The following is a 16,597-nucleotide window of genomic DNA, read 5'->3' on the forward strand; positions in this document are numbered from 1 at the left end:
TTCCGATAAAGGAAAGAGGGGGAAACAGACTGATGATGCTGCGGCGTTTGGAATCGAGGCTGATCATTCGCTTTAAAACTAAGACTCCCGGGGGCCTCAATGGAGACGAGGAACTTCATGTACATTTGTGAAAGGCTAAAAGATAGAAACACAAATAGATATTAACAACATGCAATGTCTGGGTAAATATAGGGCACTTAGCCCTCAAATTGAAAATACATGAAAGTTTAAAAACTTATTCATCATGATAGAGTGACAAATCAATGGATCCTATATCTGTATACAAGAAGGGCACTAAGTCCCTATACATATATACAAAAAATACAGAGAGGTGGATACTATGAGCTTTCTAGTGTTTTACAAAGAACACAGTGCTGAAACTATGACTTTACGAACAGTAACAAATTACCCAAAGAACTATTCTTAGTACTTTACATTTGCAAATCACCTGTACATGTAAATATGTGTAAATACATGCAAGTAAAAAACGTCATTTGTTTTGTTTAAAAAATAAAAATTTAAATATTAAACTACCAGGACCACAATGCCTCATAATCAGGCGATTGTGAATACCTGGTATAAAAAGATGAAACTGAAAAGGGACCAATGTTTGGAACCGTGATCAAGCAGCGGATGCTGTGAAACGCGTTGGTTAAAGCTGAATAATTAAACCTGCATAATAATACTTCTGGTGGAGTGCGAGTATTTCTTTTGGTGGTAAATTGAATTCACAGGGAAAGCCCGTCCCTGGAACTTGCACCGGCTGACTAAGAGTGTGCCCCGGTAACGGAGCAGTTTGGTGACTAAATATATATATATATATATATATATATATATATATATATATATACAGTAATAGGATCTCTGCCTGCCTTTCTACAAATCAATTGTGGATAAAAAAAGATTGTCTGTGACTTATGACTCGCTCCGTCCATCATCCCCTTTGGTATCGCTGTGACTTATGACTCCCCAGCAGAAATACTGTTGACTGGTGATAAAAGCCAATTCATCAATCTATTCTTCAACGGTGAAGTCGTTCAGATCCCTTACTTCAATTCTGAAAAAATATTTGCTGTCAATTACCCAATTTTACTCTTGTGGCCCACCACATTCTAATCCTTCCGACATTCTAGCTTTATCAACCTCTGTCACTTAGCACCCCTCCCTCTGCCTTTCTTATTATGACGTACTGTAACGCTTCAAGTACTTTACTACACTCCCCTGATTTTGTTGGATGACTGCATTCCTCACCTTTTTTTTAACTTTGTTTTTTATTGATTTTCTTCAATGATATAACACATTAACAGTAAAATCGTGCTAAGACAGACACAATAATACGAAATACAAATTATATCCTTTCCTCTCAGAGTCAGTTCATGGTGTGAGGAGGTAGTATTCTAGTCCAGGATGTCATTATTTCCCCCCTTCTGCTCTCAGAATAATAAGACAGACCTTACAGCAAAATTAACAGTTATTATGGCTATGACTACTCATGTGTTGAAGGAGCAAACTGTATTGCAGTGCCTGATATCGACTTCACAGTGCCAGTGTATAGGCAGTGCATCATGTTACTTGGCATATTAGAAAGGGGATGAGGTTGAGTTGGCGGCCCAACATGTGCCCAGTGCGCTTGGTGTTAATACCTCTATGACGCTGCTACTTCTGGAGCGTCAGCAGGAGTGTCTAGTGGGTGCATTATAAGGTAGCTTTTAAGAGGGTCCTATAATGAATGTGCTTTTCGCAAAAAGGACACACCCTAACCCAACACTCCCAAAAGACGAGGCAAGACCAAGCACTCCCTTAAAGCGAGGTAAGAAAACAAATCCAAATGTATGGAATATTACACACACAAGTTTATTAATGCAATATTTCAAAAAGGCAGGCCGAATATATCAGTCATGGCAGACTACCATATATCAAGTGAATAATTGAAATAAACGGTCTAAATAGAATGCAGTATGTACAAGTAGCAAAGAATAGAAAATATACAGAAATGGTTAGGAACACCTCACCGACTGAATTTGCCAAATCGTTGCCAACTCAAGCTTGGGAAGTCTGTTCAACCCAGGAAGGAGTTCAGTCAGGACCCAAGCTTCGTCACCTCCACAGCAATACGTCCATTATGTGGTGAACTTCCACCTGGCCCACAAAAGCTCCCAGCTTTAATACCATTACTCAACGTGAAAACCTCACCCCCTTCTCATTGGAAAAAAACAAGCTGGCTGGTACCAGTCTGTGTCAAGGCCAAGACGGAGGCTGGCCAAGCTCCTATATTTTGACTCCAAGACAGAGTTGTACATTTCACAGATAATATCTAGTTCACTCTGGTCAGTGAGGTGTGGAAAACAAGTGAGGAGCAGAAACCTGCCCTCCCCACTTTGCAGCTGCGTGCGAGCACAGAAAATGGCAAAGCCAGAGAAAGCAAGATGACATGAGGCCATGTCAAAGCCAATAGTAAGCCAAGCAACTCACAAGCACTGCTATGTACAGAGAAAAGCTTGAATCAAGGTAAAGTCAGAAAGCAAGATGGCATGAGGCCACGTCAAAGCCAATAGTAAGAACTCATTATATAAATGTACTGTTCTGGTCTGTGACCGCTCCCACTGAAAGACAGCAAGATTACAAAACTAAAGAGGAGCAGGCATATATAGGACCGTCCTACATTAAGGCTAGGGTAAAATAACACACTAAAGTCAGTTAAAATGGTGGTAGTTGAAGGTCATCATAGGGTGACCGACCACAAGAGTGACTCTTTCATTACAGATCCCAAATGTCTTTATGCCTTTAAGCCAGAGGAAGTACTTCTGTATAGTTAGTCAATTGTTCCTGACAATACATTAAGTCAGTGAGCCATTCTTTGAATTTTGGTGCTCTTCCTCTACCCCATCTACAGGCCACGCGGCGTTTGGCCTTCAACAAAGCATTAACGAGATATCAGTGGTGTGGTTTAGGGATGAGTTTGGTGTAGCCTAGCAAAGCAACCAGTGGATTGCATTCTAAGGAGAATGTTGTCATCTGTTCCAGGGCATCAAAGACCTGTCCCCAATACACATTCAACATTGGACATTCCCAGGCTAAGTGGAGGCTAAGTGGAGGAAGTCAGCCCCTGGAGTGCCGCATCTATCGCAGCAATCTGAGTCTTTCAGCTTGTATTTGTACATTTTAACTGGGTTGTAGTACATGAGATGTTAAAATTATAAGTGTGTGATGTGCAGTCTGCTCCTCGCTGAGATTTGCTCTGTTTGTAGACAACAATATGTCCAATGTTTATCCGTAAGCTCTGAGTTCCCTTTGCATACGTGAGGGGCATGGGGACACCTCCTGCTGAGTATGTATGGTGTGGTAAAGCGTAGAAACCATGTATCCCGGAGAAGTATCTTGTAGCATCAGTTGCAAAGGGGCAAGGTGGGGCGTTCCTGAGGGAACTCCGGGGTAATGGAACACATGCCTTGTCGGAGCCGTACATAGGGAAATACATCCATAGGAGATGGCTGGATCTCATGAAATACTTGGTCTAACGACCAAAATGTCCCATTGTGGTAATGGTCCCCCCATATTGCGATTTTTGTCCTCTCTAGGAGCTTAAGAAATCCCTTCTCTTGAAGTAGTTGCATGTGGGTTGATATGACAGTGGGAGTGACGGTGAGTATAACATGGGGCATTGTAGAAGAGTCAGAATATGATTCCAGGCATCAACCGTGCAGGTAATCGTGGTTGGTGCCTTGTCCCGCAGGTGAGTGGCAGCGCAAATCATGTCATCTAAAGGTATGGAAATTCCTCACTAACCTTTTTCTTCCTCTCTGCCGAGTGTGCCAAAGCACTTCAATTCCCTAACAGTTCATAGACTCAATTTTTAATGATTTCCTACTTTTGTTAATCTTGGTCTCTCCGGTGATAGTAGTCAATTTACTCCCTGTTAGTTTCTTGTTTGTGTGGTTGATGTTTTATATGATGGTTCTTCGTAGGAATACCCCGCAACTCAATGTTTGTTGTAATTTACAACGCTCACCGACAATTCTTTGGTAGAGTAGTGCCATAGGAACATGAAAAATACATAAATAAATATACCTGCCCCCACCCTTTATGCTAGCGTTTTTGTAGCCGGAGGCCTTTTTAAAACATAAATAAAAGGCATTGTCATTTACTAGGCAAATAGCTTAAACTCGCATAAAAGCGAAACCTATTGCATTGCAAATGCTTGTTTTATGTGTTTCAAAACAAAGAACTTCAAAGGTGAGTACTGTTTTCAATAGCAATTTGTACAAGTAAAGCTTTTAAAATTGTGCGCCTTTACGCACAATACAATCCTATGGAAGAAAAGTAATTGATGCATAAAGATAGGTACAGTTGTTTTCAAGGGTTCACCTTCGGCATTCGGAGTTGTAGTGGACCAAGGTCCAAAGTACTACAAGCCATCCAAAAACAGGCTGCACAGGGGGACCTGGGGATAAGTCAGAGAGCTCCCAAACTGCCGTTAGGGTTTCAAGGGTTTTTTGTGGAGAAGTGTGGCTCACTGGTTAGAGGAGGCAGACCCTGAAGCAGAGGTCAGACCCGGGACCAGGGTTCAATTCCCGACGCGGCAGGGTCTGGAGCCCAAATGTCCACGGACTCAATAATTCTCGCTTCGGTGCCTACTCAAATCACGGGTTTACACTCTGCAACTCTGGGCAATAGCTTGCTTAATCTCCACTACGGCCCCCCGCGGCGGGATGCCTGGCTTTCACCTTGGGGATGCCCAGTAGGGGTTATCTCACAGGGAAAAGCCAGGACGGGTTCCCAAAGCAAGCGCCTTGAGACCTTGCGGTGATAAGGCGCTATATAAGAACCTTTGACATGACAAGGGGTTTTGCAGCAAGGGAGCACAGTCGGTTTGTCGGGACCTGGGGCGGGTGGCTTGGGTGCAGAGTGGTTGGGTCAGCTGGGCTGGGTTCGCAAAGATGCTCCTAGCCGTCATGTACAAACAGCTCACAGGGGCAAAATGAAGACAGCTGGGCCACTCACACACCTGATAGTCAGAAACCTGTCTATTGTGGCTCGCTGGTCGAGACCAGTCAACACACTTGTAGTTGATAGGTTTTCAAGGGGCCCCTCTGAGGTGCCCTCTAGGTGCATTACTAAATAAACCCGCCACTGGTATCAGTGTGGGTTTATTAAGATGTGGTGTTTGATACCAAACACTTTTGGGTACAGTAAAGCCACCATGTACCTGGGGAACTCGTAATCACGAGTGCCCACCTCATGTGCTCGTTATGGCTACTCTGTGTACTTGTAATATCTAAGGTTCTGCTTAGATATCCCTAGGGCACATCCACTCACACAGATATGCCCACACGTGGCGTATAGTGCACCCTGCCTTAGGCCTGTAAGGCCTGCTGTAGGGGTGACTTTCCTATACCCCATGCAGTGTTTTCGTTGCATGGCACACACGGGTGAGTACCATGTTGACTCTTAATTTTTCTCAGCACCAAAACATGCAGGCTGCAATGAACGTTTTCAGAAGCTTAGTGAGGTCCCCCTTAAGGTGGCCCAATTTGTGCGGCAGCCCTTAGGGACCCTCTTTATTTCCAAGGCCCTAGATACCAGCTGTACCACTTACTAGGGACTTACTGGGATCCTAAAAAGGTGCCAGTTGTGGAGAATGGTACATTTTGGGGAAAGAACCATGGTACTGGGGACCTGATTAGCAGGAACTCAGTACATTCTCAGTCAAAGTTGTACCAGATACCAGGCAAGAGGGAGAGGGGGCACTGCAACAGTGTCCAGTTCCCTACTGACTCCCTTGCAGTAGTTGCTTCTGTTTCCCGCTGTTATTGTGATACTCTGTGTTGCATGGTCCATTCTCTGGAAAAGGCTCCATCTAGTATTATTTGTTAGGCCGGGTGATAATAAGAAGCATTCCCTGGATAAGAAGGGATGCATCTTGTCACTATGGATTTAACATTATAATGTGTCGTGGGGAGAGGGTCTGACTCATTGAACAAGGAACCTTCTCTGGTGTCTTGGTTACTTCTAGAGTCCACACTCCTCGAAAGAAGGGGATCATGGGAGGATCGTATGCCCTTACTCTGCCTATTACATTTTTACATTGAAAATTAAATCTAGAATTTCTTCAGCGCACTTGTCTATATGGACAATTAAATGTCTCACTAAATGCCAAAAGATTTTTGTGATGGACTCTGCATTTCAGCTTATTCACTGTTTATTTTTCTTAATTTAACAGATTAAATAAATGGCAGTAATAAATTAATGGTATGCCTCAAAATCTCTTCTCTTGAAGGCTAACTCCTCGCCAAAGTCTTTTCCTACAGCCGTAAATCCAAGCTGCCTAATGAGGTCTGTACTTGGCCCTTAGGCATCAGCAGAAATACATTGAAGACATAACACACTGACATACTGACGCAAGTCTAATGAGGTACTCATTACGAAGGAAGCGCTAACCTGATATCAGCAAGAAAACACAGGAGAGAAACCGTATGAATATCTACAATGTGGCACCACATTTATTAGGTAGAGAAAGAGCAAGTGCGACAACAGAAACTTCATATTGTAGAAAAGCCAAATAGATCTACTGACTGTGGAAAAGTGTTCTTTGCAATGAAAGACCTAATGCAGCATCAGAGTGTCCGCGGAGAGGAGAAACCATATCAATGTACAGAATGTAATAAAGTGTTCCATAGGAAGAAAAACCTAAAGCAGCATCAACAAATCCACACTGGAGAGAAACCGTATCAATGTACAGAATGTGACAAAGCATTTATTACCAATTGCAACCTAACGCAACATCAGAAACTCCACACTGGAGAGAAACCATATCAATGTACAGAATGTGACAAAGCATTTATAACAAATGTAGATCTGAAGCGACATAAACAATTCCACACTGGAGAGAGACCCTTCAACTGCAATAAATGTGAGAAGGCATTTATTATAAAGTCACATCTAACCCGCCATCAGAAAGTCCACACCGGGGAGAAACCCTATGAATGTTCAGAATGTGACAAGGCATTTTTTACCCATGAAAATCTAACAAAACATCAGAAATTACACACTGGGGAGAGACCATATCAATGTACAGAATGTGACAAAGCATTTATAACAAATGGACAGCTGAAGCAACATCAAAAATTCCACACTGGAGAGAGACCATATCAATGTACAGAATGTGACAAAGCATTTAGAACAAATGGAGCGCTGAAGGCACATCAGACAGTCCACACTGGAGAGAGGCCATATCAATGTACAGAATGTGACCAAGCATTTATAACAAATGGAAAGCTGAAGGCACATCAAACAGTCCACACTGGAGAGAGGCCATATCAATGTACAGAATGTGACAAAGCATTCATAACAAATGAACAGCTGAAGCAACATCAAAACGTCCACACTGGAGAGAAAACATATCAATGTACAGAATGTGACAAAGCATTTAAAACAAATGGAGCGCTGAAGGCACATCAAACAGCTCACACTGGAGAGAGGCCCTATCAATGTACAGAATGTGACAAAGCATTTATAACAAATGGACAGCTGAAGCAACATCAAACAGTCCACACTGGAGAGAGGCCATATCAATGTACAGAATGTGACAAAGCATTTATAACAAATGGAAAGCTGAAGCGACATCAAAATGTCCACACTGGAGAGAGGCCATTCAACTGCACTGAATGTGGGAAGGCTTTTATTAGAAAGTCACTTCTAATGCAACATCAGAAAGTCCACACAGGGTAGAAATCCTATGGATGTAATGATTGTTACAAGGCATTTATTACAAGGCAAGGGTTAATACTACATCTAAAAGTGCACACAGGAGAGAAATCCTATGAATGTACTGAATGTGACAAAACATATATTGCAAAGCAAAATTTAACACACCATCTGAAAGTTCACACTGGGGAGAGACCATTCAACTGCACTGAATGTGAGAAGGCATTTATTAGAAAGTCACAGCTAATGCAACATCAGAAAGTACACACAGGGGAGAAATCATATGAATGTACTGAATGTGACAAGGCATTTATTACCAGGCAAAACTTAATACTACATCAGAAAGTTCACACTGGGGAGAAACCATATAGCTGTACTGAATGTGACAAAGCATTTATTGAAAAAAATAGTTTAAAAATACATCAAAAAGTCCACACTGGAGAGAAACCATATGAATGCACAGAATGTGACAAAGCATTTATAAGAAATGGAGAGCTAAAACGACACCAGAAAATCCGCACTGGAGAGAAACCATATGAATGTACTGAATGTTACAAAGCATTTATTGAAAAGAAAAGTTTAAAAATACATCAGAAAGTCCACACTGGGGAGAAACCATATGAATGCAATGAATGTGACAAAGCATTTATAAGAAAAGGAGAGCTGAAACGACATAATAAAATCCACACTGGGGAGAAACCTTATGTATGTACAGAATGTGACAAGGCATTTATTACAAGGCGACGTTTAAAACTACATCAGAAAATTCACACAGGAGAGAAACCATATGAATGTACAGAATGTGACAAGGGATTTGTTACAAAGCAAAAATGAATGCGACATCAGAAATTTCACACTGCAGAGAAACCATATCAATGTATTGAATGTCACAAAGCTTTCATTACAAATGGAATACTGAAGCGACATCAGAAAATCCACATGGAGAGAAATCCTATGTATGTACAAAATATAATACAGTTATCTGCAGGAGGAATAAGGTAATGCAGTATCAACAAGTCTACACTAGAGGGAAACCATATTAATGTACTGAATGCACCAAGGGATTTATTGCAAAATAAAATGTAATATGACATCAGAATGTTCACACAGGAGAGACACTACATAAATGTATTGAACATGGCAATGCATTCATAAGAAATCGAGACTTAAAACAACATCAGAGGTCCACACTGAAGACTTCACTGAATGTGGCAAAGCATTTATTCGCAAGGGAGAGTTAAAACAGCATCAGAAAGTCCCCATTGAGGAAAATGTGCATGAATGTACAGAATGTGACAAGACATTTATTAGAAGGGTACCGCCAAATTTCCACCAGAAAGTCCACACAGGAGAGGCCATATCAGTGCACTTACTGTGACAACACATTTGTTAAAAAAGTGATGGCCAAAGGAGGTGCTGCGGCCTTGATCCTCCTTGATCTGTCGGTTGCCTTTGATACTGTCCACCATAACATACTGCTACTGTGTCTAGAAAAACTAGGGGTTAAGGATCAGGCTCTGTCTCTACTATAGTCTTTTTTGAAGTACAGAAGACAGACAGTGACCCTGTACCAGTTTAAATCTACTCCTTACGTGCTCCGCTGTGGGGTCCCTCAGGGTTCGTCGCTGAGCCCATCTCTGTTTAACATTTGTGTGTCGGAACTGGCCCCCTTAATCCAACATTTCGCTTTCAACTTAACATCATATGCCGACGATACACAGATTGTGATTGCAGCACATAAAGATCAAGCATCCCCGCAATGCAGTTTCAAAACTGCATGAGGAAAATTAGCAGCTGGATGGGCAGGCATTGTCTTAAATTGAATTCGGACAAAACCGAAGTGGTGATCTTTGGTAAAGATGGGACGGACTCTAGTGGCCTGCTGAGATCAGAGCATTACCAAAACCTGTAGAAAAGGCAAAGAACCTTGGGGTCCTGATTGACAGTAAACTTTATTTCTTACAGCAAACCAATGCTACGGTTACGGCCAACTTCTGTCTGATTAGGAAACTGAAAAATGTTCTTTCCTATATCCCCCTCGATTCCAGGAGGACAGTTGTAACTGCATTGGAACTATCTAAGTTAGACTACTGTAATGGCCTCTATCTTAATATGCAGAAGCAACATCTGAAAAAACTGCAGATGGTGCAAAACGCAGCTGCCAGGCTTCTATTAAACCTGCCAAAGTATGAATCAGTTTCTAAAGACATTCAGAAACTTCACTGGCTTCCTGTGACACAATGCATCAAGTTCAAGACACTTTGTCTAGCCTATACGGCCTTGAATAACACAGGGCCGGTATTTCTTAAAAGTATCTTTTCCTGGTACCACCATGGCAGACAGCTACAGTCTACTTATGCCAGGCTTATGTTGGTTCCAAGGATCTGAACCTCGGGCTGGGGAGGCCATGGTACAGCAAAGCTGTGGACTATGCTCCCTATGGACAAATGAGATGCCAATTCTCTTGCCTCTTTTAGAAAAGACCTAAAAACATGTCTATTCCTAAATTAATTTCTTTTCACCTTCCATTCCTCAGGGCTTACGTTCAGGTTTAGCGCCAAGACACCTCTGGGTATTCGTGCACTTAATAACTTATATTAACATAACACAACATCAGAAAGTTCACAATGGGTAGAAATTAAATGACTTCACTCAATTCAATAAAGCAGTTATTAGAAATAGAAATTATATGACTGCTCTGAATTCAAATAAGCAGTTATTAGAAAGGCACCATCAAAGTCCACTCAGGGAAGAAATTGATGACACGAAGAAGGCATATCACAACAAATGTGTCCAGGCATTTGTCAAAAAAGGCCTAACACAACATCAAAAAGCCCACCCTAGGGAGAAACCATATAAAGGTACTGAATGTGACAATTTAGTGGCTGCACATAGATAATAAAATAAAGTAAGTCAAGCATGGGGAAAAAGTAATGACGGTGGAGAATGTGTGTCACTGCACTCAATGCGCCAGCGCATCCTTTACAAAGGTAAAGCTAATGTAACATATAAAAAGGCAGGACTAGTGGGACTCCATAGGAATATACTGAATGTGGCAAAGGGTTGTATGATGGATCCACGCATTTTATTACAACGCATGCCTTCACATCGCATCCTTAACAATGCTTATGCTTTTACATCGCATGTCTTTGCCATGCAAAACTGTACCACTCATATGCCTTTACCACACATGCCTTTACAACAACAAATGTATGTATTTTGTAAGTTAGTATAAAGCCTTATAGTGTGTATATATATCTGTATGCACATAATATATTCTTATCAACCCCAGCCCCTAAACCCTACCAATCCTAAACTCTAAAATTAGCCTTGCCATCCAAATACCCCACCCACTCAAAACCCTAAAGATACCATTGCCACCCAAATCCCCTTCCCACCCTAAACCCTAAAAGAACCCTTGCCATCCAAATACCCCTTCCCACCCTAAACCCTAAAAATTCCCTTGCCACACATATACCCCTACCTGCCCTAAACCCTAAAAATACCCTTGCCACCCAAATACGCCTACCCATCCTAAACTCTAAAATACCCTTTCCACCCAACACCCTAACCCACCCCTAAACCCGCGAAAATACCCTTTACACCCAATAACCTAACCCACTCCTAATCTCTAACAAGCATTAGCATAGCCAATAGGTCTCGCCTTGGAGACGTTATAAGTGTTTAGACAGAGCTATTGGCTTTGTTAACGTTTTTAATATGTGTTTTAGAGCATTGTGAATGATGTGTAGCATGTTGAAAATGTATAAGTTATAATAAAAAAGTGTTATAACTATTTCTGTCACCTTATATCTAACTGAAAAAACATTTTATACAACTGAAGTATTGTACTAAAAACCAAAATTAATACAAAAATGTGTTCGAGTTTATTTGTTTATGCAATTCTATTAATTTTTCCTTGCTTGTTGTAATTAATTTTTGTTATAGTTTTAATTGGTAGGTGTGGGATATAAACAACGGGAGGGTTGATGTTGTGAAATAGTATTTTAATTAGATAGGAGTAGTGGAGAGTTATTTGTGGAGAATTAATGTATGTCAAATTTTTATGCCAAACTGAAGTGGTGTGGAGTGATGCTGAGGTGGTTGTGAGTAGTGGCAGAGGTGATGCTGAGGTGATCTGGAAGGATATTGATGTGATGCTGAAGTGGCGGTGCGCTGGTTCCGAGGTGATGCTTATGTGATGCTGAATGATACATAGGTGGTACTGAGTGATGCTGAGTTGGTGCTGAGTGATGTTGTAGTGATGAGTTATGCCAATGTTGTGCAGCTGAATTGGTGCTTATGTGTGGCACAAATGGTGTTGTTTTTGTTCTGTGTTGAGTTGTTGCTGTATTATGGCTGAAGTGGTGATGCGTTGGTTCTGAATTGCTGCTGGTGTGGGGCTGTGCAGGTGCTGAGCTGATGTTGCACTGGTGGTGGTGCACTGATGTGGAGGTGGTGCTGTGCTAATGCTGAGATGGTGCTGTGTTGATAATGAGGTGTTGCTGCAGTGCATCTGAGGTAGTGCTGTGCTGATGGTGACTTGTTGCTGCACTGGTGGTGGTGGTGCACTGATGAGGAGGTGTTACTGTGTTGATGCTAAAATTGTTATGTGGTGATAAGGTGCTTAGGTGGTGCTGTGCTGGTGTTTAGGTGTTGCTGAGTGATGCAGAGGTGCTGCTTTGTGATGCTTTGGAAACCTTGGCACCTGTGTGTGAAATCTATTAAACAGAAAACGAGAGGGGGTGAAAGAAATACGCTCCACAGCTGTGCACTGTGCAGTGGGGTGAATGGAAGCACGCACCACAGCTGTGCAATGTGCAGTAAGGTGAAAGGAAGCACACACCACAGCTGTGCACTGGGGTGAAAGGAGGAACACCACATATCTGCACTGTGCAGTGTTGTGAAAGGAAGCACGCGCCACTACTGTGCAGTGAGGTGAAAGGAAGACTTGCCACAGATATGTACTGTGCAATTGGGGGAAAGGAAGCACGCACCACAGCTGTGCACTGTGCAGAGATGTCAAAGGTAGCACCAGCCACAGCTGCGCAGAGATGTGAAAGGAAACACACACCACGGTGATAAAAAAAGCGACTGTTAAAAGGTGCAGTCCATTTTAAAGCTGTGTACTGTGCAATGGGGAAAGGAAGCACGCACCACAGCTGTGCACTGTGCAGATATGTCAAAGGTAGCACGCACCACAGCTGCGTAGAGGTGTGAAAGGAAGCGCCAACCTTGGTGCTGCAAAAAAGTGAATGTTAAAAGGTGCGGTCAATTTTTGAGCTGTGTACTGAGCAATGGGGGGGGAAGGAAGCACGCACCACAGCCGTACACTGTGCAGAGATATGAAAGGTAGCATGCACCACAGCAAAGCAGAGGCATTATTTGGCAGCCGGTGCCAGCAACCACGCACCAAAAGCAAGTGCTAATAGTGGCCATGTTCGCACCGGCAGACACCGGCTCAAAATAAGCCCCGAGCACCAGAAGCGATGTGGAGAAAGGAAACACGCACCACAGCTGTGCACTATGCAGTGATGTCAAAGGTAGCACACACCACAGCTGCGCAGAGGTGCGAAAGGAAGCGCACACCATGGTGATAAAAAAGCGCTAATGTTAAAAGGTGCGGTCAATTTTTAAGATGGTACCGAAAAAGAAGCGACTATATAGGCCAACTACGGAGTACAGCAAATGTCTTGACAATAACATACTAATACAAAGATAATGGTGCAGGAAGAGAGTGCTGACATAGGCAAATGCGAGTGATGGAAAAAGAAGCTCGCACTCTTGTGGCGGTGGGGTCTGTCCCTTGGCCGGGGTGGAGGGAACATGCCTTGTTAGTATCCTATTGTCATGAATGCGAGTGCTGGAAAAGAAGCACGCACTCTAGTGTAGTTTTTAAAATTGACCTATTTTGAGTCAAGATTTTCCGAACTTTGTATGCTTGGCTCGAGTATGTGGTAATAAATCTAACTGTATTCTCACCACTCTAATTAATTTTGCTTAGGTGTAAGAAACTCAGATCTCTTTAGTTTATCAACTTTCTCAATTGCTTGATCAATTGTTTTTTAGGATACCCTCGGGTTGCAAATGTACTGCACATAGTTGATTTTTCCTTCTCAGGGGTACTGCTGTTCCTCTTAGCTCTGATCAGTTCTCCGTAAGGTATGCTTTGAATTAAGCTATACGGGTGAGCACTGGTGGCGTACAAAAGACTGTTACCTACTGTTGTCTTTCTGTGAAGCTTTGTCACCAGCTGGTTGTTTTGTACCTCCACTTCAACATCAAGAAACACAATCTTTTTCTTACTTATATGCAATGTCAGGTTGATATTCCATTCTTTAGTGTTCAGAGATGATATAAAGGTTTTAACACTGGACTCGTCACCCCTCCAAATCATAAATATGTCATCTATGAATCAAGTCCATAATGCAGTGATGCAGGTCATACTAATACAATGGAATGGGAGTTCAATATTTTTAATATTGAGGTACTACAAACAAATGAAATTAGAAATGGATTTGTCAAATGTATGAACTATATTTGCGTGAGGAGATTACAATTACCTCGTGGAGGAAGACATGCTGTTCCAATTTTTGGTTGAAGTATATGTCAAACGAGCACTATAGAGGGTGTGTGGTTATTGGAAATATTAATGCTTTAAACAGAATCCCGATGAAACCGTTACAAGATGTCCCCCTTCTTAAAAACAGATTTTAAAGAAAAACAGGATCGGGAGGAGGCCACGCCCACTCCCTGCATCTCTCTGCAAACGCGCCCCCTGGCGTGTTTGCAGAGGGGGAACTAATTCTCTTTGCATACTGGGGGTCCCTGGGGGCCAACTAGCCCACCAGGAGCCTCCAGTATGGGCTTGGGGGCTGCATTGCAGAGAGGTGTAAAAGGGGGCGTGGCCTCATTACACCTCTCTGCAACACAGCCCCATGGCGCATACTGGCGGTTCCTGGTGGGCTAGTTGGCCCCAGGAACCCCCAGTATGCAAGGGGAATTAGTTTCCCCTCTGCAAACGCGCCAGGGGGCTGCGTTGTAGAGAGGTGTAAAAAGGGACGTGGCCTCATTACACCTCTCTGCAACGCAGCCCCCTGGCGCATACTGGAGGTTCCTGGTGGGCTAGTTTGCCCACAGGGACCTCAGTACGCAAGGAGAATTAGTTCCCCCTCTGCAAACATGCTAGGGGGCTGCATTGCAGAGAGGTGTAAAAAGGGGCGTGGCCTCATTACACCTCTCTGCAACGCAGCCCCCTGGCCCATACTGGAGGTTCCTGGTGGGCTAGTTGGCCCCCAGGGACCCCCAGTATACAAGGGGAATTAGTTGCCCCTCTGCAAACGCGCCAGGGGGCTGTGTTGGAGAAAGGTGTAATGAGGCCACGCCCCTTTTTACACTTCTCTGCAACGCAGCCCCCTGGCGCATACTGGAGGTTCCTGGTGGGCTAGTTGGCCCCCATGGACCCCCAGTATGCAAGGGGACTTAATCCCCTAACTTAGAACACGTTACGGTGCGTTTTTGCACAGTGGTGAAGGTAGGGGGCGGAGCTTGTGGTGATATGTGTGCAAACATGCCCTGTGGCGCTTTTTAAGTTGGGGAATTAATTCCTCTTCAATCCAGAGGTCCCCTAGGGGCCAACTAGTCCAACAGGTACCTCTAGTAAGCGCCACGGAGCTGCGTTGCAGAGTGTTGTAAAAAGGGGGCGTGCCCTCTGAACACTTCTCTGCAACACAGCTCCCTGGCGCATACTGGAGGTACCTGATGGGCTAGTGAGTGGGGGATTTTGTTCACTGCACCCCACAGAGTCCAAATCATTGCCAGGAGCTGCGCATGTAATAGAAATTGACCTGGGGGTATGGCGTAGCTGATCAAACATGAGGAGATGGGCATCTTAGAAGAGACCACCCACTGTATCAAGAGAGCGATCATGCCACGCTGTTAGTTGGTTGGCCGTGAAGCAAGACCCTGGAGGGGGATAGCGAGGCAGTAGGGGAGTACCTGTCTGGTAAGTTGGGTGACTCTGACGAGGCACTTCCGGGCCATCCACACATGAAGGCACCAGGAGCGGAGGAACTTAATGGTAGGGAAGAGTAGTTGGCAGAGAATATACAAGAGAAGAGGCATATTTCCAGCCCTGGTCTCATATAAGTTCACATTTGCCAGCCAATGGGATACCCATTGAAGCTGTGCTGCAAGGTAGTAGGACTCTAAAGAATTCCACCCAAATCCAACCTGTTCCACAGGCAGCTGTAGTTTAATAAGGGCCACCCTGTGCCGTTTACTATCTCACAATAAATCACCAACATCTGATCCAGGTCCCGTAAGAATTATCTTGGAGGGAACACCAGTACCTTGACGAAAAATAGAGAAGGCGTGGAAGACAGTAATCTTAGAAAGTACTATCTTTTTTAAAAAACTTTTTATTTTAACATTTGAATAGAGCAATTCACAATCATCGTTTGCAAACAGCCAAGTACATTCACATCCATTGTTATTTGATAGTAATGAGGCGTTAGAAATGGGGGTCTCTAGTTGGCACTGGCTGGCGCCACTGTCCAAATAGGGACCCTTCCTCCTAAGTCAGGGCAAGTGAGTCACCCCTTTCGATAACCCCTGCTGAACCCTGTGGTTAACGTAGCACGAGCAGTTAGGTCTATCTCAGAGGCAGTGTGTGAAGCGTTTATGACCACGTACAACAAGGCAGTAATGACACCACAAACGGACACAACTCCGGTAGGTATAGAAAAATAATATCTTTCTCTAACAGTTTAACTCAACTCTCAAAGCGCTTCAATAATAACAATTCACGTCAACCCCTAGGGACTCAAAGAGATAACAACATATCTACCCAAAGCGTAACCCTGACGGAGTTCAGGGACGGGGCCTACGCGAC

General features: G+C 43.3%; 1 pseudogene across 1 annotated transcript in view; it reads left to right on the plus strand.

Moving 5' to 3' along the window:
* LOC144762261 (uncharacterized) overlaps nt 1–11,585 on the plus strand; it is a 50,167-nt pseudogene extending 38,582 nt beyond the window's left edge. Inside the window, exon 2 of the transcript XR_013596071.1 lies at nt 6,221–11,585. The product of XR_013596071.1 is annotated as an uncharacterized LOC144762261 (transcript). The remainder of the gene's footprint in view (nt 1–6,220) is intronic.
* The last annotated feature ends 5,012 nt before the right edge of the window (nt 11,586–16,597 follow it).

This window comes from Lissotriton helveticus, chromosome 6 (genome assembly GCF_964261635.1).
Source record: "Lissotriton helveticus chromosome 6, aLisHel1.1, whole genome shotgun sequence".
Lineage (NCBI taxonomy): Eukaryota > Metazoa > Chordata > Amphibia > Caudata > Salamandridae > Lissotriton > Lissotriton helveticus.